The following is a 21,082-nucleotide window of genomic DNA, read 5'->3' on the forward strand; positions in this document are numbered from 1 at the left end:
CTCAGTCCTCCACCTGTCTCCATACTGTCATCACAAGCTCCAACACAACACGAGCCCCCTCTCACCCACCCACACCATTTTAAACAATGCTCAAGGGGTCCTGGTGGCAGCAAACCCAGTTAAATGCATGCATTATACTATGTAAAGGCCTGGGTTCAAGTCTGCAGTGCACACCATAGAAGGGAAGCTTCAGGAGTGGTGGAGCAGTGCTGTAGGTGCCACTTTCTATTGCACAGCAACTTCTGGATTTCTCTCTGTCCTATTCAAAATAAATAAATGGTATTTCAAAAATATAAGAATGTCCAAGAGCACAACTGTTGGGACAGGAATGTAATTAGCACACAGCTAACACCAGCCTGAGGAACTTAAGTAAACCTAGTGATTTAAGTGCCAGCCTGCCAGAATTCAGTCTGTTTCCCTGCGTCTTCCTTCACCTCAGACCCCCTGATGCCACCTCTCCTGAGAGACTAAGTACATGTAGCTGAACTCTGGAGACTGCCACATGGACTCATGGTCCCGGGCTAGTCTGTGTCTGTCTCACTGCCTGTTTGGCTGTACCTAAATAACCGTCATGTAAAAGACCTCTGTCTTGAACCTACACTAAGCCACACTTGAAGTCTTTCCTTTTTAATTAAAATATTGATGAAAACCCTACAGATTCCAAGTTTTCAAAAGCTTGTTAAGGGTAAGCAGTGTCACATCTGGTAAAGCACAATTTACTAAAAATCTAATGAGGGGGAGTCGGGCTGTAGCGCAAGCGGGTTAAGCGCAGGTGGCGCAAAGCACAAGGACCGGCATAAGGATCCGGGTTCGAACCCCGGCTCCCCACCTGCAGGGGAGTCGCTTCACAGGCGGTGAAGCAGGTCTGCAGGTGTCTATCTTTCTCTCCTCCTCTCTGTCTTCCCCTCCTCTCTCCATTTCTCTCTGTCCTATCCAACAATGACAACAACATTAATAATAATTACAACAATAAAACAACAAGGGCAACAAAAGGGAATAAATAAATATTTAAAAAAAAACTAATGAAATTAAATTCCTGCTTACCTGCAGAGATGCTGAAAACACACACACACACACACACACATACACATCTTAACAGATATGCTTACTTCTTGTTGAACATGGTTTTAGTTTTAATTTTAAAGCTATCTTTAGATTAATATACTATGCAGTTATTGATAACCACAGGAATCCCAATAGTGGTTTAAAGACAAGACTAAGGGCCACAGGAAGTGTGGACACTGTATCCAAGCCTTTTCAATGAGTGTCATGAGGGCACCCAGATTGAAAAGGCCATACCCAAGAAGACACCAACTCAGCTGCATTTAGACTACTTGCCACATCAGCCCAACTTCAACCTAGAGTTGACTTGCCACAAGGCAGAGCACTTCATCAAAAAGAAGGGACAGTGGCTGATATGAGGGGCTGGTATGTTGTGCCTAAGGTGCTAGTGTCCTAGCCTCAAGGGAAGATGAACTCCAGGTTTTGGCTATTACAAATTGTGCTGCTAAGAACATATTTGCACACAGATCTTTTGGATGGGTATGTTGGGTTCCTTAGGAGAGGAACTGCAGGATCATAGGGTAGGTCTATGGTTCTAGCCTTCTGAAGCCTCTTTATTTCTTACTTTTATGAACTTTAATATTTTCACAAATGGAGAATATTAAGCACTATAAATATAAAGGTTTAAAAAAAATCTCACAGCTGCATTTTACTAACACCATCCCCTTGGACCAATTGCTTATCTTACTTATTTTAGTTGTGTTGTCTCTAAGAGGAATGCAAAAACTTTATATCACTGACATTGTGAGTGGGGTGCCTGGCACATGGTAAGTGCTCAGGAAATGCCTCTGCTGTCAAGTCTGTTTATTCTTTGAAGAGCTTCATTCTTCTAGTTATTGGGTCTAGTATTATTTTCTGTTGTGGTAGGAGGCTGTTCTCATTGGAAGCAGTTTTCACTATCTTCAAACACATGGACTCTCAAGCTGTCTGCCTGGGTATGATTCCCAACATCCAAACTGGCCAACTGTGTGGCCTTTGACAGACTACTTCACAATTTCATGCTTTAATTTCTCTTTCTGTAAGAATAAGATTTTTATGGCATTCACCTCAGAGACTACTGTGAAGATTAAATGAGAATTAAATGTAACTTCATTTATACTAACTGGTGATTATCATATTGTAAGGATTAACTATATTTTTTCCAGAATGTTCTTAATATTTTTCTCACCCATTTTTCCCCTCTAATGTAAATGAAATTTACTCTGTGAAGTCAGAGAAATCCAATTTGCATTGAAAGTACTTTATTCTGGGGTGCCAGGTGGTGGCACAACTGTTTAAGCACACACACTATAGTGTGCAAGGACCCTGGTTCAAGACCCCGGGCCCCACCTGTAGGGGGAAAGCTTCACAAGTGGTGAAACAAGTCTGCAGATGTCTCTCTCCCTTTCTTTTATATTTATTTATTTATTTATTTATTTATTCCCTTTTGTTGTCCTTGTTGTTTTATTGTTGTTATTATTATTGATGTCATCATTGTTGGATAGGACAGAGAGAGGAGGGGAAGACAGAAAGGGGGAAAGAAAGACACCTGCAGACCTGCTTCCCCGACTGTGAAGCAACTCCCCTGCAGGTGGGGAGCCGGGGGCTCGAACCGGGATCCTTATGCTGGTCCTTGCACTTTGTGCCACCTGTGTTTAACCCACTATGCTACCGCCCAGCTCCCTCTCTCTCCCTTTCTATCTCCCTTTCCCCTCTTGATTTCTCTCTGTCTCTACTCAATAATAAAACAATATACTAAAAAGAATGAAAGTACATTATTTTGGAAAAACATTATAGTACTTTTTTTTGAATCGAGGGAAGTAGTATGTACCCACAAAATCTAATGTTTCTTTGAGATCTGTTAGTAATTATTTATAGCTTTTTGTTCTCACTATTTATTAAAAGCTTATGTGGTGTTAATATTATAAATAAGTGCTCTGTTTTCTTTGTTTCTAAAATTATTATTAGTACATATGGTTAACATTTATCTTCTACTTACATTGTTTAATTTTCTTTAATGCTACTATTTCATTTAAACTCCATTTTCCCTCTGTTTCTCTGATTAATAGTCATGCTGTGTGTAAATAGCAGTTTAGTTTCTTTTTTCCTAATTGTGTGAAATCTGATTATCATGTCATCTTGAGTTTTGTTTTGCCTGAAGTCTCAGGGTAGTACTAAATTTATTTAATTAACAAAGAGGATATTACTGTTTTAAGTGCTATGAGATTTAAAAAAAAAAAACAATCAACAACAACAATAAAAACCCAGCAGTATGTAGTGTAGCCTTTGATCTCACAGAACTTTAAATTTTGCCTATATCTTAACATGCTGTCAACCTCTCAAGTATTGCTTGTCATCTTGTGTTATTTATGGACATGTTACCTAGTTGCATTAGATTATCAAATGATTTTAGTGATCATAAGGGATTATTAGCAATCAATCCTAATGAATGGTGATAAACTGTAGACTTATTTACATTCTAATCAATTTTACTTCATGATGATTTTAATATTTTTTATGTTTTATTATATTTATTTATTGGATAGGGACAGCCAGAAATTGAGAGAATTGGGGGAGGTAGAGAAGGAGAGAGACAGAGACACCTGTAGCCCTACATCACCACTGGAAGCTTCCTCTCACCCCATGCCCTAGAGGCTTGAACAGGGGTCCTTGTGCATTGTAACATGTGGGCCACCACCTGGTCACTATTTTAATATTCTTATTCTCTACCATAGACTTAAAATTTGAAAGGAACTGTGATAGTGTTCATGATTTCTATATTTGTATGGATGTTTAAAAAAGTATCTGTATTGTTGAAAATCAATAGCTACTAAAATAAAAATTTTAAAATAGCCTATACATTTAAAGAAGGACTCTATAGATACATTAATGTAAAGTTTTTAAGCAGTATTTTGAGTGCTAGAGAACACTGATGAAAAGGTAACTCACCAGTTTCTCACCTTCCCTTTTTTCTAAGAAGCAAGAATAAATTGAGCATGATTTGCAGTGTTTATGATCAGGACATTTGTTTGTTGGTTGGTTTATTACTTATTTATTTGCTGAGGCTTCACCTCTTCATGCCATTTTTTTCCGATAAGGAGAGCAAGACAAAGGGAGAGAGGAAAAAACAAAAAACACTACAACACCATTTTTTTTTCTCCAGTGCTGCAGGGGTTGGGCTTGGTCTTGAACCAGTGTCCCACACATAGCAAAACAGATGCTTTCCTAGGTGAGCTGTATTACTGACCATAGGTTTTGAAAGAAATGTACTCAGCAAGTGAAGAGCAAACAAGTATACCTGTGTTTGTTTTTGCCAGTGATTTATTAGCTTCACATTTCTGTTGAAATCAAGAGAAGAATAAAAATTATATTCTCAGTTGAAATTGCCCGATTAATCAGGAAGACAGCAAGACTCTCGGACTCTGGTTTTGACTAGAGGAAACTAAATCAGCTTAGTAAACAAAGCAAAAGTCTGACAAGCTGGGCAGTTTTCCTCAAACAAAACAAGGCTGAACAGTGTGAAAGATACAGAAGGTCAAAGAAATCACCTTCGTTGGCTTAGCATCTAGAAAAGCATTCATAGGAGGGGGACACTTCAGACAAAATCTAAGCATCACATTTACCACTGTGGCACAACCCTCCCTATGATATCATGTCACTGGGGGTTGCAGCGTTATATCCCTTAAATGGACTTTGCTTGGAGCTGTTAAAGTGAAGACATTAAAATTTCCTTTTCAGGTTTTATTCTCTGCTAAATTTCAACCTGTTGTATTTGAAATGTTGATTTATATCCTTCCATTTAATTTACCTATGGTAAGAAGGAAATTATTTTGATTTTACAAAGTTAGTGACCTGTAGCTAGAATTTCTGCCTGTTTTTAGATGCATTTTAGAACATAATGTGAAGGGGCTGGGTGGTGGCACAATGACCTAGTTTCCAGCCCCCGGTCCCCACCTGCAAAAAGCTTTGTGAGTGGCAAAGCAGTGCTGCAGGTATCTGTCTGTCTCCCTCTCTATCTCCCCCAACCCTCTCAATTTCTGGCTGTCTCTATTCCATAAATAAAGATAATTTAAAATTTTAAAAAATAAGGAAAAGACCCAGAAAGAGGACTGATTCAAAACAGAAATGTTCAGTTAAATATGTGAATTTGATTCAAAGAAAGGAGAAAGGCAACTGATAATGCCATTACTTCTCTTTTCAGTCTCTGCTATGTATACCTTTTGATGTATAAATATTAGGTATAATTATGTGTTGTATTATGTTCTTATTATTATTACTATTATTTGTTTATATTTATTATTATTATTATTATTAAATTTTACCAGAGCACTGCTCCGCTCTGGCTTATGGTGCTGTGGGGGATTGAACCTGAAGCCTTGGAGCCTCAGACATGAAAATCTCTTTGCATAATCATTACACTATATCCCCCACCAGTGTTGTATTAGATTAGATTAGATTAGTAGAACTGTTAGTTCTATTCCAATACTAGAACATCATCACTTTGAAAATACATGTGCGTGTCTGTGCTCATTGCAGCTCTGCTTACAAAAGCCAAGATGTAGAAGCACCTCAAGTACCCAAGAAAAGACAAGTGGATAAAGGAAGTTTTGGTCTATATATATATATACAATAGAGTGCTACTCAGCTGTAGGATAAATTCTTGCTATTTACTAATGTGAATTTGTGCTCCTAAAACATATACAGTATTGTAAACTAGTCTTGCCTCAATAAAATAAAATTGAGAGAAAACAAATACATAATAAATAAAAGTAAAAATAAATTAAAGACCTTTTGTCAATAGATCTGTTTTAGATTTACAACAAAATTATATTTTCCTTAGAGATCCTAATCTCACTTAAGAATATGCATACCACTCATCAGACTGCTACATTTTTTAATTAAAGATGGGCCTACATTTAATACATTATCATGATCTAAATTAGTCTTATTGATATTTATTCTATGAACTTGGCAAATTTTATTATAATTTATAATATTCCATATAGTTATACATATAACCTTGTCATGCAGAATTTTTCTTTTTAAGCAGAAAGTGGTCTGCGTATTTGTTTGTTTGCTTTGAATTTTTCTATATATCACTTTATGAGGGAATTGCTGTGCTGATTTACAAAACTGTTGAAAGGAAGAACAATAGTCAACTGTGGCATATATGGTACCAGGGATCCAATCTAGGACCTCATGCATGCAACAGAGAGAATGACTTAGAAAGCCTGGAGTCTCAGAAAGCAGGGTGGCAGACTTTTATTTCCTAGAATTTATTTATTTATTGTATTTGAGAGAGAAAGGAAAAAGAAAGGAAAGTACCACTTTGGTATGTGTATTGCTTGGGATTGATCCTGGAGCTCCTCTGTGCATGCAAATCCTAAGCTCTAGATGCTGAATTATTTCTCTAGCTGCAAAAGACTCTTTTCATTGAGTGCAATCATCTTCACAGAGAAATGAAACTCTCAGTATAATTGAAATACATGCTTCAGTCTACTATGCTCTCTTCCAAGGTGTGTGTGTGTGTGTGTGTGTGTGTGTGTGTGTGTGTGTGTGTGTGTGTGTGTGTGCAAGTTTTTTGTCCTGGCATGTGAATATTTTTTCCTGCTGTCAAGGATTTATTAAATACTACTTTGAGATTTCAGGTATAATCCACAGAGAAGCTATCACCAAGTACCTTTCTTTGTAGTTGCTAGTCATCTCAGATTATTTGGAACTACATTTGTCCACCAAGGTAAGCTAAAAGCTCATTCAGTCATGTCATCTTAGTCCATCAAGAGAGACTCATTTAAAAGTAGCAAACCATCCAAGTTTAGTTCAGAAACATTTTTAAATGCTTTGACTATGAGGTAGAGTTATAGTAAAGTAAATCTGGTATATATAAAGAGTATATTTAATTCACAAAGGTTCTGTACAGAAATTGTTTTAAGAGATAGATTACTAAATATTGCGTATCTTCTAATTTTTGGAATACACTGGAAATATATGTGGACTAACAAATGCAGGATATAATAGAACTGTTCTAACCTTAATTTAATACATTTACTTTAATAGTTTTTGGACTTTGGTGTGCCTTCAGATTACCTGGAAAACTTGATTAAAGTGCATACATAGTTATCCCAGAAATTTTAATTTATTCTTGGGACTAATTATACATATTTTTATTAATAAGCATATTCAAATACTATTAATGTATGTGACCCCTATCCCATGATTTGGGAAATTTTGACATAGCATACTGAAAATAACTAGTTCATTGAATATGTGAAATATTTCTTATACAGATTCCAAGTATATTTTTAAAATAAGTGATAAAAATATAGGGTTAAAAATCTCTTTGAAAGGATGGGGTTAAATAGCATAATGGTTATTCAAAGAGACTTTCATGCCTGAGGCTCCAAAGTCCCAAGTTCAATCCCCTGTACCACCATAAACCAGAGCTGAGCAATACTCTGGTTAAAAAAAAAATCTGTTTGAAATGAACAGATTTGGCTTTATTATAAGTTGTGACAATAGACAATATACATGAGTTCCGTAAATCAGTGCATCTCTAAATATCTCTCAGAAATTTAGGAGGATCAGATGATGTAGCATACAGATTAGTAAATTTCAAGTACTAAGCACATAGTTGCTTCTTCATTCCAAAGTATCTGAGGTTACCTTCTCATTCTTAGTCATACCATTTACTACCTTGCTTGATTTCCCTCCCCCCTGATTCTTCATGTAAATCGCTGACAAAAAGAGTACTAGTTTTATTCCCCATCCTCCTTGTTTGATGAAACAGTTCCATCTCATTTTTGTCCATTGTCTGGGTAAGAAATATTCATATTTTCAATTAATCAATCAATAAATCCAATTGCATTATTTTTACAGTCTTCATTTTCCATTAGTCTACCAGTTCTGCTATCTCTTCATTTTCCATTAGTGTACCAGTTCTGCTATCTCAGTTCTGCTAAACAACATTGTAGGTTTAGAGTCATATCAGTTGAAAGGGGAAAGTAGTTTGCAATCAGCAAGTCCTTTCTGCATTTTAAGAGGTACCTAAGTAATCATATATGCACATTTTTATTTTTCTGCCACCTAAAAGTGATGGTTTCCTGAAGCCATCCAGATGAGTAAGCATGGCTGCACCAGTGATAGTCTGCTGTAACATTAGGGGTGTAAACTAGAGTGAAAAATATGTGCTAAAAATATCACAAATGGAGTTCCACTATTTCTCAAATTCCTCTATATGCATTACACTCTTTTTTAAACAAATGAGTAATTTAATCATAAATCAAATTATCTAAAAATGAGAACAGTTCTCTAGAATTCAGGCTATGCTACCAGCACTAAATTAATATTAGTATATTCAAAAGGCTTTCAGATCCTTCCTCAGTAACCTTGAACTTAACTGAATTTCATAGTCTTATGGTATTCTATTTGTTGAAATGTTTTGAAAACTATTATATTCTTTCTTTTTGAATAGACTTCACAGACAAGCAGGTAGCAGAGTATTTCAGAGGCAGAGATACTTGTAATCTAAAGATTACTGTGCTCCACCTGTCAATCAGTAGAGTGTGACTCTGTTGTGTAAGAGAAGAACATGGTTTACAATCATTTTCAAAGTATGGGTGTTTTCTTTGAATGTGCACCATTATTTCTTGGCTCAGAACATGTTCTTCAGAAATTTTCATTGATCATAGCAGTCAGATGCAAAAACACAGCTAATGACTTTGTAAAAGAAAATGTTAGACAAATAACAATTTGATGATAGAATTTAAATAAATCAATATAGAGCTAGAGAAGCAAAACATCTGAAGCATGCAATTACTTAGCTAGAGGAAGCTGTTCACATATGTCCGAATCATATTTAACGACATAAAATTAAGCCACTGAGATAAAGTAGTATATTAAAATGCTTAATGAGTATGACATTTAAATACAAATAACCCTAGTCTAGGAATTATTTTTTTAACATCTAAAACTAATTTTTATTTTGGAAAATTTCACTTCTTCTACTTTAATGCTGTACTTCTATTATGAACATATATCATAAGACTACTACTTACACACACACACACACAGACACACAGACACACACAAACTTGTTTATTATTTAGTATTAGAAATAACCCACAGAAGACAGAGCTTTGATTTCTGTTGTAAAAGATTGGGTGACATCTCTGGATATTAAATAACTTGTGCAGTAGAGATAGAATTTCAGATAGGATAACATATTTCCTGGTTTAAAAGTGTGATTATATCGGTGTCTCTTTTAACCTAGAATAATCTGTGATAATTATAAGAAAATTTCTCTAACCATAACCATTTCCTGGAAATACAGCATTCGAGCAAATATCTTTAGAGCCAGAGCATTACGTATCATCATTAGTAAAGTTTTGATTAACATAGAAATAAATTATCATAATAATGAGCATCTATTTGCAAACAAATGGATACCCTAGGAGAGATTAATATTTTCTTAGATTCCTATAACTTCCCAAAGCTGGCCTAAGTCAGAGGAAATAGATAACCAGAACAGGTTGATTACAAGTGTATAAAAGGAATCAATAATTAAAATGTCTCCAGAACTAAAAACCCAACTCCATGTGGCTTTAATTCTGAAGCTTCAAAAGTTGAACACAGTGCTGGTAGTCCTAGGCAGAGAAAGAAAAATATTTAAAACAAATTGGAAGAGAAGATAAGCTACTAAGTTTTCATATAGCATGGTAATATATAAAGTAAACTAATTATTCTATGAAAAACTTCTAGAAATAATAAATTCAGTAAAGTGGCAGCATATGAAATCAATATGCATAGATCTTTTGCATTTCTATGCACTAATGATGTGTCAGAAAAAAATGGGAGATAGAGAATGGACTCCTATTTACATTTGCACTAAAAATACAATATACCATGGGTCGAGTAAATCAAACAATGGAAGTGAAAGATCTTTATCATGAAAACTATAAGAATTTGTTACAGGAAATAAAAGAAGACACAGAAAGAGCTGGAAAGATATATTAATAAATTTGAAGAATAAACGTAAAAATGACAATCTTAGTGAAAGCAATTTGTAAATTGAATGCTGTCACTATCAAAATTCTCAGAGTTTTTCAAAGAAATAAAATAAATATCCTAAAATTTTTGCAAACTACAATAATTATGAATAGTCAAAGCAAATTCTGAGAGAGAAAAAAAAAATAAGAGGCATTATCCTCCATGACTTCAAACAATTCTACATGCATTAGTAGTAAAAATATAAAGTATTGGGGGTCGGGCGGTGGCGCAGTGGGTTAAACGCAAGTGGGGCAAAGCGCAGGGACCGGCGTAAGGATCCCGGTTCGAGCCCCCGGCTCCCCACCTGCAGGGGAGTCACTTCACAGGCGGTGAAGCAGGTCTGCAGGTGTCTGTCTTTCTCTCCCCCTCTCTCTCTGTCTTCCCCTCCTCTCTCCATTTCTCTCTGTCCTATCCAACAACGAACAGCATCAACAATGGCAATAATAATAACCACAACGAGGCTACAACAACAAGGGCAACAAAAGGGGGAAAAATGGCCTCCAGGAGTGGTGGATTCATGGTGCAGGCACCGAGCCCAGCAATAACCCTGGAGGAAAAAAAAATAAATATAAAGTATGTGTATAAAAAGCAAAAGTAAGCACTCTAAGTCATGTAATTGACTAGAGAGCCCAGAAATAAATCCACACAATATGATCATATATGACAAAAGGGCAGAAACCACGTGATAGAAAGAAGCAAGCCTCTTGAACAAATGGTGTTGGGCAAACTTGACAATAATGTATAAAAATAATCCTTTTAACTAAATGGATTAAAGACTTAGATTTTAGTCCTGAAACTTTGAAATACATAGAAGAAAGCTGGTGATGTGCTTAGAGATTCAACCCCATTGGCAAGGAAAACTAAAACAAGAATAAGAAAATTGGAATAGATCAAATTAAAAAAACAAACACTTTTGCCCATTGAAAGAATTGTCAGCATAGCAAATGGGAGTAGATATTTGGCTATCGCATATATAGCAATGAATTGATACGGAAAAAAATACATATGTATAGTAACAACAAAGCAAGCAACCCAACTTTAAAAAAGATGACCAGAGATCTGAATAGAGACTTCTCCAAAGAAGTCATACAGATTGCTCACAAACATATGAAAATAATACTTAAAATCACTTATTATTAGATAAATTCAAATTAAAGCCACAATGAAGTAGCACTTCATGCTGGTTAAAATGGCCCACATGAAATACAAAAAAAGACTGGAACAATTTTGCTGGAGTTTTTGTTTGTTTGTTTACCATTTTATCTGCTACAGTGCTGTCAGGACCATGGGGGCTGGGAGTCTGAATAGTATGTTGGGTGAGGAGAAATAAGAGCAGGTTTGGTCTGCTCTAACAGGAATGGATTCTGTCATACTGCCTCTGTACTTCACCGCTGAGTGATATTATCAGGTAGCCACAAGTGACAGGATGACGACAGACACTGTAAAATGAATTACATGGGGGAAACGAAAGTGTGAACAAGATGGGAATGATACTTTATATTCCAGCTAAGAACTCCGTGACATGAAATAAATCACAGGCCACCAAAGTCATCACTCACTGTCATAATCAAGTCAGCAATATTGAGAATGAAAGTAAAGATAGCAGAGATACTCAAAATTATGAAAAACTTTCTCTTCTCATTAGAGTGTGCATATTCAAAGTGGCAGGCAGACTCTCAGGAATGCATACCAAGATGATTAGGAATACTGCAACTGTAGCAACAGGGATCCCTAACAAAGGACAGTGTCTCTGTGAGAGATGTTCCTTATCATTTAATAATCACAACCCTATCTTTATTTTTAGGAATAAGATTTCTATTTACTTATGGAAAGTGATTAGTGATACAGTTACAAATGGTCAGTTTAGATCTTCATTTATTTTTAAATGTATATTAAATTACTCCAGTATGCCAGGCATTATAGATACAACAGTGAGCAAATGGCATATTTTCTGACTTGATAGACTTATGGTACAATGGAATAATTTTAGTAAATTAACATTTACTTAATAGCTTCATAAGACTGAGTATTAGTTCAGTGCTATAGGTCTTTTTCAGAGAGGGGAGGGGGAGTGAGAGAACATGAGAATGAGAGAGTACAGCAATAGAACTTCCCCTGGTGTTCTTGCACCTCCATGTGACACTGAGACTCCAACCTGGGCCATGTACAACCAGTAGATAGTCATGTGTGGCAAATCAAAGTCGACCGGAAAGAAGGAAAGTCCGGATTTTGGCTCAAATCACATGCTAGTTATCAAGTTTGAGCAAGTTATTCAACCTCTATGCCTTATTGTCTCCATGTGTAAAGTATGGAAAGACATCTATGATTTGCATAAGATTGTGCAAATAAAATGCATTTAATGGGTCAGAGAGCTCACCTGGTAGGGTACATGGCCCAGGTTGGAGTCTCAGTATCACATGGAGGTGCAAGAACACCAGGGGAAGTTCTATTGCTGTACTCTCTCTCTCATTCTCATGTTCTCTCTCATATATAGAGACTGACAATATTTGCTTTTGGCAATTGGGTGAAATAAGTAAATATACTTTGTTAATTGTTATTTAGTTTAATTTTCTTTTTACTTTCAATTAAATTCTCAGAAAGCATAAACAATGTAGCTGTATATTGTGTTTGTTTCACATTTTCTTTCTTTTTTTTCTTTTTTCTTTTTTCTTTTTATCCTCTAGGGTTATTGCTGTGGCTTGGTGCCTACACTATGAATCCACTGCTCCTGGAGGCTATTTTTCCTTTTTGTTGCCCTTGATGTTTATCATTGTTGATGTTCTTATTGTAGTTGTTATTGTTGCTGTCATAGTTGTTGGATAGGACAGAGAGAAATTGAGAAAGGAGGGGAAAACAGAGAAGGGGAAAGAAAGATAAGACACTTGGTGACGTGCTTCACTGCTTGTGAAGTGACTCCCCTGCAGGTGGGGAGCCTGGGATTGGAACTAGGATTCCTAAACTGGCCCATGCCTTTACACCATGTGTGCTTAACCTGCTGCTCTACCGCCTAGCCCCCTAGTTGTATATTATTTATATTAAATAATGTGAAGTTTTTAAATTTAAAATCTGGATTTATGGAAACAATGATAAATGTCTCTGTGATATTAGTCAATTTCATGGAAGTAAATATACCTATTGTTGCCAATTATAGCTTTATATCTTTTAGTGTAATTTTTGAAAATATATGCAACAGCTCATCATTATATAGTATTTATATCAAATAACTACAATGGAATTAAAATAATCTCAGTATTATAAATAAAAAGAAAAATGAAAAATAGTGGATTATGTCTTACTATTGTTCTGAACTTGGGGAATATAATTTAATTCTCACTGGCAAGTCAGTTGTATGAAAGAATATTTTTAAATAATCTGCAGTAGATTTAGTGTCATTACACATAAAAGTATGTTAGTTTTAGAAAAATAAAATACTGTGTTTCTGTCAAAGACAAGTGTGGAGGATGCAGAGATATTTTCATAGGAATGTTTACCATATTTTTGTCTATAAACAGCTGATTTTTCTAAAAATACCACAGCTACCTTAGCTCTGTAAGTACTTGTTGAGTTCCTAATAAGTTTATGATGTCATTCTCTTATACATCTCTACTTTTTGCTTTAATGTTTAACATTATGAGGGCACTCTAGCTGTTTTTTAATTATATCTAAAGATAGTAAAACTGTAATTTTATTTGGGGGAGTAATATTTATTATGCTGACTTCCAAATCTAAAACTGTTATAATTATCAGCACAGTGATTTTAATGACAGTCATATAACCACAAAAACTATGCATATATTTTATGTTATACTATAAATAACACATAGTACTACATCGTATATTACACATACTATATATGTAAGTACGTGGACATATATAATATATGTAATAAAGGTAATTTTGTGGTATAGCTATTTTGATTAGGTTATTTATTTATTTATTTTGCCACTGAGGTTATTACTGGGCTCTGTGCCTGAAAGACTCCATTGCTCCTGGCAGCCATTTTTTTATTTCCTCTAGACATAGATTGAGATATATATATATAGAGAGAGAGAGAGAGAGAGGTAAAGAGGAGAAAAGAGGAGAGGGGCAGATGGAGAGAGAGAGAGAGAGAAACTTGTAATAGATTATTTGACTACAAAATTTTAATGCTGTAATATAAAATGCAAAGACTTATCTGTAGATATGTACTAATAATATTTCAACCTTAAAATTAAGGAACAGTGATAATATATCACACATATTATCTCCATTATTTGAGTTAAGTTTGTAATCACAAGTTGAAGATCTGCTTTGATATATATATTTTTTTCTTTTTCATTTCTAGAATTTTCTTTTTTTTATTTTTATTTAAGAAAGGATTAATTAACAAAACCATAGGGTAGGAGGGGTACAATTCCACACAATTCCCACCACCCAATCTCCATTTCCCACCCCCTCCCCTGATAGCTTTCCCATTCTCTATCCCTCTGGGAGCATGGACCCAGGGTCATTGTGGGTTGCAGAAGGTAGAAGGTCTGGCTTCTGTAATTGCTTCCCTGCTGAACATGGGCGTTGATTGGTCGGTCCATACTCCCAGTCTGCCTCTCTCTTTCCCTAGTAGGGTGGGTCTCTGGGGAAGCAGAGCTCCAGGACACATTGGTGGGGTCTTCAGTCCAGGGAAGCCTAGCCAGCATCCTGATGACATCTGGAACCTGGTGACTGAAAATAGAGTTAACATACAAAGCCAAACAAATTGTTGAGCAATTATGGACCCAAAGCTTGGAATAGTGGAGAGGAAGTGTTAGGGGGGTACTCTCTGCAAACTCTAGTGTACTTCTGCTTTCAGGTATATATTTTGCAGTAGTTTACGGATACATGTGAACATATGCTCTCTCTCACAGAAACTGGTGTATAAATAGGTTTTGGGACTTTGTTAGAAAGTGAGCCACCTGAGATGGAATTAGAGAATACTATGAAAGGAAAGGTCTCACCCGAGTAATGAAGCTGAAGGGTTCTCATTCCACACGTGAAGTCTCTGGACACAGTCTGAAGTGAAGCATGTTGAGGTGGCAATCATTGTGTTGATTAAGTTGTGATCAGCTGATGCAATATTATTTGATATGGATTGGGAGAGGCATACGGGAAAGTGGGCCCTATCCAAGGGTTCCAGGACTGGGGGAAGTAGAGGCTCTATAGTGGAGATATGAGGTTCCTGCTGTCTTAGGGTTCAAAAAGACAATCAATAGTTAATGTTATCATCACATTATTTGGTAATTGGGTTAACTTTGAAAAGTCCTTTTGTTAGGGTTTGCTGTACAGTATCCAGTATCTTGTATATAGCTGTGCTATATTGGTTGCTTCTGATCTACTTGGTCTAGGCTTTTGAGAGAGTCCGCATATCAATTACACAGCCTATATATTGAAAAGATTCAGTTTGTGTTTTGAAAAACTTTGAGACTTACAATTAATTTCCCCCCTCTCATATTAATTAACTAGTGATTTATATGACTACATTTTACTAGAAGTGTACATAAACACCATTCCCACCACCAAAAGACTGTGACCCATCCCTCCCACCCACTCCCACCCCCCACTGGCCCAGGAAGCTGCATGTCTACCCCTCACCACAGGGTTTTTACTTTGGTGCCCTACTTACAATTTGGTCAGGTCCTGCTTTTAGTTTCCCTTTCAGATCTTCTTCCTCAGATCAACTTCTGTTGATGAGTGGGATCATCCCATACTCATCTTTATCTTTCTGACTTAGCTCAGTTAACATAATTCCTTCTAGCTCTGTCCAAGATGGGTCAGAGAAGGTGGGTTCATTGTTCTTGATAGCTGCATAGTATTCCGTCGTGTATATATACCACAGCTTTCTCAGCCACTCATCTGTTGTTGGGCACCTGGGTTGCTTCCAGGTTTTAGCTATTATTTTCATGGCACTGAAGGTATGGTCATGGAGGTAAGTAAAATGATAATTTTAAAAATAACTTTTCTGAAATGAATCATATTACCTTTCTGACTTAGGTTATTAATTCTAATTCACAAAGTAAATAGATAGTTTTAGATCACTTGAATATATGTTAGATGATTTGTCTGGGTTCCTGAAGTGATTTGCTTGATTTTCAAAGTGATTGAATAATCACACCATAACCAAATATCCTATTGAGGACTGTAGCAAATGGAAAACACTTATTGTGTCCTTTATCTTTTCTTACACCAATTCCATGCTACTAAAATTGAAGCAATATTTTAAACTTTATAGACACGTATTGTTTTTTATCAAGACAGAGAAAAATTGAAAGGGAAGGAAGAGGTAGAGAGAAAGAGAGACACCCATGCTTCATCAATTGGAAAACACCCCCCACCCCTTGTGGTGTGAACTAAGGTCTTGAACCCAGGTCCTTGCACATGGTAACATGTGCACTCTAGTTGATTCTCTACTTCCCAGCCACTAGCACTTTATATGTTTTGTAAGCATTTTGTCTTGCTGAGAGAGAACTAAAGTTAATAAACTTGGAACCATAACATTCAGTATAATTAGGAGGATTTATTGATTACTGACTGAGGGATAGGTATCCACGTATTTTATATGCATTTTCTTTAAACCATTCAGTATTTTAATGAGGTAGACTTTGCCTACTATCCCCATTTTATAAAACAGGACTTTAAAAGTTTCTATATCTTTTTGCTAAGGCACTAAACCAGTAACTTACAATTTATAACAATGAAAGGTGAGCTAGAACCAAACTCTCATCATCAGTGTTACAGAGAAAATACTTGCATGCCATTTGCCATAACCCTTTCTTAAAAAATAGAGAATAGAATTGCTTTGGAAAAAAACAAGCAAACAAACAAACAACAAAAACCATTTCTGTGATCCCAAGCAAAAGTTTTCTTTTCTTTTTTAAGCTATTTGCATCAGCATTAATTCATTAAGGGACTATGACTCCTAATTGTGACCAGGGACAGTTCCCTGAGATGATAGTAGTTTCCCAAGAGCATCTAGAAGCTCATTCATTCCTCTGTTAATTGTCAGTATGCACTTACTGCATTAAATATTGTTAGACAGTTAGCTAGGAGTGTGGTATATAGAGATTATGAATAGAGCTGTCTACTCTTTAGTAGATGCAATCTAGTGGAACAGAAAGTTTCATCAAGAATCACAGAGGTATGTGAATTATGTGTAGGGCACTATTGAACAGTATAGCATGAGGACGAACTGAAACTGTAGTTAAGGGTTTTCAGCTGGGTGTCTAAATAAACCAACTCCATGGCTGAGTATTAAAGGAATTTACACATTTTACTAGGAGGAGAAAAGTGAGATGGTAATTCTAGTGAGATGAAAAATGTGTTCAAAGGCTCAGAGGCATGAAACAATAGTTGTCTTGAGAAATTATAAATACTTAAGTAACCAGTGTCTAGTGTACTTATTATAAGAGAAGGATAGAAAGTGATTTTGACAAAGAATCTAATTGTTTTCATTGGAATTATAAAGTAAGCTTTAAATTAAAATGGAGATTCCATATCCCTGACATTGCTTTCAAAACCCCTTTATTCAAAATATCCAAACTTTATTTGAATTATCACATATCATAATGTAAAATGACTTTATCTTTCTTATAGTTTCTGAGGAAGACGAAGGGTTTGGACCAATTTTTGAAGAGCAACCTATCAATACCATTTACCCAGAGGAATCACCTGAAGGAAAGGTCTCATTGAACTGCAGGGCACGAGCCAGTCCTTTTCCAGCTTACAAATAATGCACTTCACTACTCTTTTTTTTAAAAACTTTTATTCCTAATTTTTATTAGTTATTTAATAATGATTGACAATATTGTGGTATAAAGGGTACAATTCCATATAGTTCCCACCATCAGAGTCGCATATTCCCTCCACTCCATTGAAAGTTCCCCTATTCTTTATCTCTCTTGGAGTATGGACCAAAGATCTTCACGGGGAGCAGAAGGTGGAAGGTCTGACTTCTGTAATTGTCTCTGCACTGGACATAAACATTGACAGCCTGATTCAGCCTGTTTCTATCTTTCCATAGACCTCACTGATCTTTTCAGAAGGGAGTATTAGACTAAAGTTTATTGATCAGCATTTCTGATACTGTATTGATAGAGTGAGCTATAATACAAGTGACTGTCTATAAAGTCCAGTGATATCAACAGAAATTTTGGTATACAAGTTAAAAGAAGTTGTTTAATGTTCAAGTAAAGGGCAGCTTTTCTTAACAGTATGCAAATAATTCACTATTTGCTGTACAGATAATGTCTGTGCCATTTACCATTACCCACTTCAAAAATGATGATTGGAGATCATGGTATTGAGCATACTAAGGATAAGTTTACACATTTAAGCCTCAAATGTTTTTGTTTGCATTGACCTGGATACTTACACCTATAGATAATGCATTAACACTTAAATAACTACATTTTAGGCCATTCATCTATTTTTCTTTCTATTTTATTTGATATGACAGATAAATTGAGAGGAGAGAGGGAGGGTGGGAAAGGAGGAGAGGGCTGCAAACCTGCTTCACTGCTTCCCTGCAGGTAGAGAATAAGTGTTCAAACTGGGGTGCTTGTACATGGTTATATGTGCACATAATCAGGTACTCAACCAGGTGTGCCATCACCTGTTCCATTAAAGAAATAACTACATTTAGAGAGGATGCATGGGTAATTCTAGGAAAAAGCACTTTTCAACAGTTGTAAATCTATATTCCAGATAAAAGTTTCTCAAGTGTCTCCACCTACTGAAAAATTAAACACAGCTACCTCCCTCCCTCTCTCTCTCTCTCTCTCTTTCTCTCTCTCTGATTTCCTAGGGTATCAGAAACAACTGTTTCTGCTGTCAGAAACAACTACAAATGTTATAGATGTTCATATTTCAGAAAATGTAGAATATTAACATTATTCTATTCTAATGTAAAGTATAAGATTCAAAATTAAGCAATTGTGACTTTGAATTTAAACAGTAAAATGGTTTGTGAATAAAGATTTGATAATTGTGGGAAAATTGAAACTTTAGTATGTTAATGACAACAGACCTAATTGAAGATTATCATCCAACGTAGTTGATTTTAATAATAGAGTTTTCCCTAAATAGAAAAATAGCTTTCTATTGTTATAAAAATTTCATCTAAGAGAATACCCATTCTCTTTATTTAAACCTAACACAACTCATTTTTTTTGTCTTCAGCTATATTTAAAAACCATTCATATAATATGAATTTAAGTACAAAACAACCATCCCTTTAAAATTATGTTTGTTTCAATTTCATGTATGGAAGTGGAGAATATTTTTAAAAATTATAGAACAACCATATTTTTTCTGAAAATATTTTATGGGCCAGACTTAATCAAGTCTCTCAGATTATACATAATGATAGTTTTGTAATCTATGCACATAGACATTGCCATGGAATAATATAAGTAAAAGGGCACAAATTCAAGCTCATAAAATTTTACAGAAGAGGAAGCTTTGTCCTGAATAAGTAATCCAGCTTGTTTCAGAGCTAGTTAACCACAAATCTGGTATTCAAACACAGATTTTATGACATTCACAAACTCGTGTGTGTGTGTGTGTGCACGTGTGTGCGTGCATGCACGCTCCCATGTGCCTATGCCTATGTGTGTGTATATATAATACACACACACACACACACACACACACACACATATATATATATACTTCGGTATGCTTTCTAGGTAGATTGAAAGCATCTCAAAAAAAATTATGAGTCTCACCTGGACATCCCTACATGGAATCTGAGCAAGTCAGTCTTTAGCTAGAAAAGAGAGACACAATGGGCAGTTGGGCTGTGTCACAGCTGGTTAAGCACACGTGGTGCAAAGCGCAAGGCCCAGCTTAAGGATCCTGGTTCAAGCCACTGGCTCCCCACCTGTAGGGGGGGTCGCTTCACAGGCAGTGAAGTAGGTCTTCAAGTGTCTGTCTTTCACTCCCCCCTCTGTCTTCCCCCTCCTTTCTTCATTTCTGATTGTCCTATCCAACAACAACAACAACATCAACAATGACAACAAATGAGGGAAACAAAAGGGAAAAATTAAAAAAGAAAGAAAAGAGACACAATGGGAAAAGGTTGTTCTTACCTAGTCTTCTAGAAACAAGCACTTCTTGCTTGCTGTTACTTGCCAGCACTACTATTCCACAGAGAGTGAGCTTCAAAGTTTGTCATTTAAACACACTGAACAGCCATATCATAATTTCTGATTTCTGGAGTGCCTGGGAACCACCATTGTAATTCTTTGCTTCTGTGAGTTTGACTACATTAGCATTGGCATCTATAAGTAGATCTTATATTAAAGGTTCTTTCCAAAATTTAAAAAAAAATGGTAAAAGTAAGCAAAACTGTGTGTGACCAATTCATATGCATCTCCCTCTCACAGGCTAGATTAGTTCTTAGATCTGTAAGGAGAGTGTGAGCCAACTATGAAAGGGTTCCAACCATGACATCACCTCCACAGACAATAACTTGGATCCACCTGCATATCAGATTTGAGGCTCAGAGAAAAAAAAAAACCTAGTATAGCTATAGGCCCTTTGAAATATAACTAAAATATGCCTACTAGCTATCTACAAAATGGAGGACCCCCGAACACTTCATCTGCACTATTCCAGCCATTAGGTTCATGATTGTTCAACAATTTGTTCGGCTTTGTATGTTAACTCTCTCTTCAGCCACCAGGTTCCAGATGCTACTATGATGCTGACCAGACTTTCCTGGACAGACAATCCCACCAATGTGTCCTGGAGCTCTGATTCCCCAGAGCCCCACCCTACTAGGGAAAGAGAGGCAGGCTGGGAGTATGGATCCATCAGTCAAAGCCCATGTTTTGCAGGGAAGCAGTTACAGAAGCCATACCTTCCACCTTCTGCATCCCACAATGACCTTGGGCCCATACTCCCAGAGGGATAAAGAATAGGAAAGCTATCAGGGGAGGGGATGGAATATCGAGTTCTGGTGGTGGGAATTGTGTGGAGTTGTACC

General features: G+C 36.1%; 1 pseudogene; it reads left to right on the forward strand.

Moving 5' to 3' along the window:
- Positions 1–21,082, forward strand: part of LOC132538660 (contactin-1-like) — a 37,416-nt pseudogene that overhangs the window by 1,665 nt on the left and 14,669 nt on the right.

The sequence above is a fragment of the Erinaceus europaeus genome, chromosome 5, assembly GCF_950295315.1.
Source record: "Erinaceus europaeus chromosome 5, mEriEur2.1, whole genome shotgun sequence".
In the NCBI taxonomy this organism is placed as follows: domain Eukaryota; kingdom Metazoa; phylum Chordata; class Mammalia; order Eulipotyphla; family Erinaceidae; genus Erinaceus; species Erinaceus europaeus.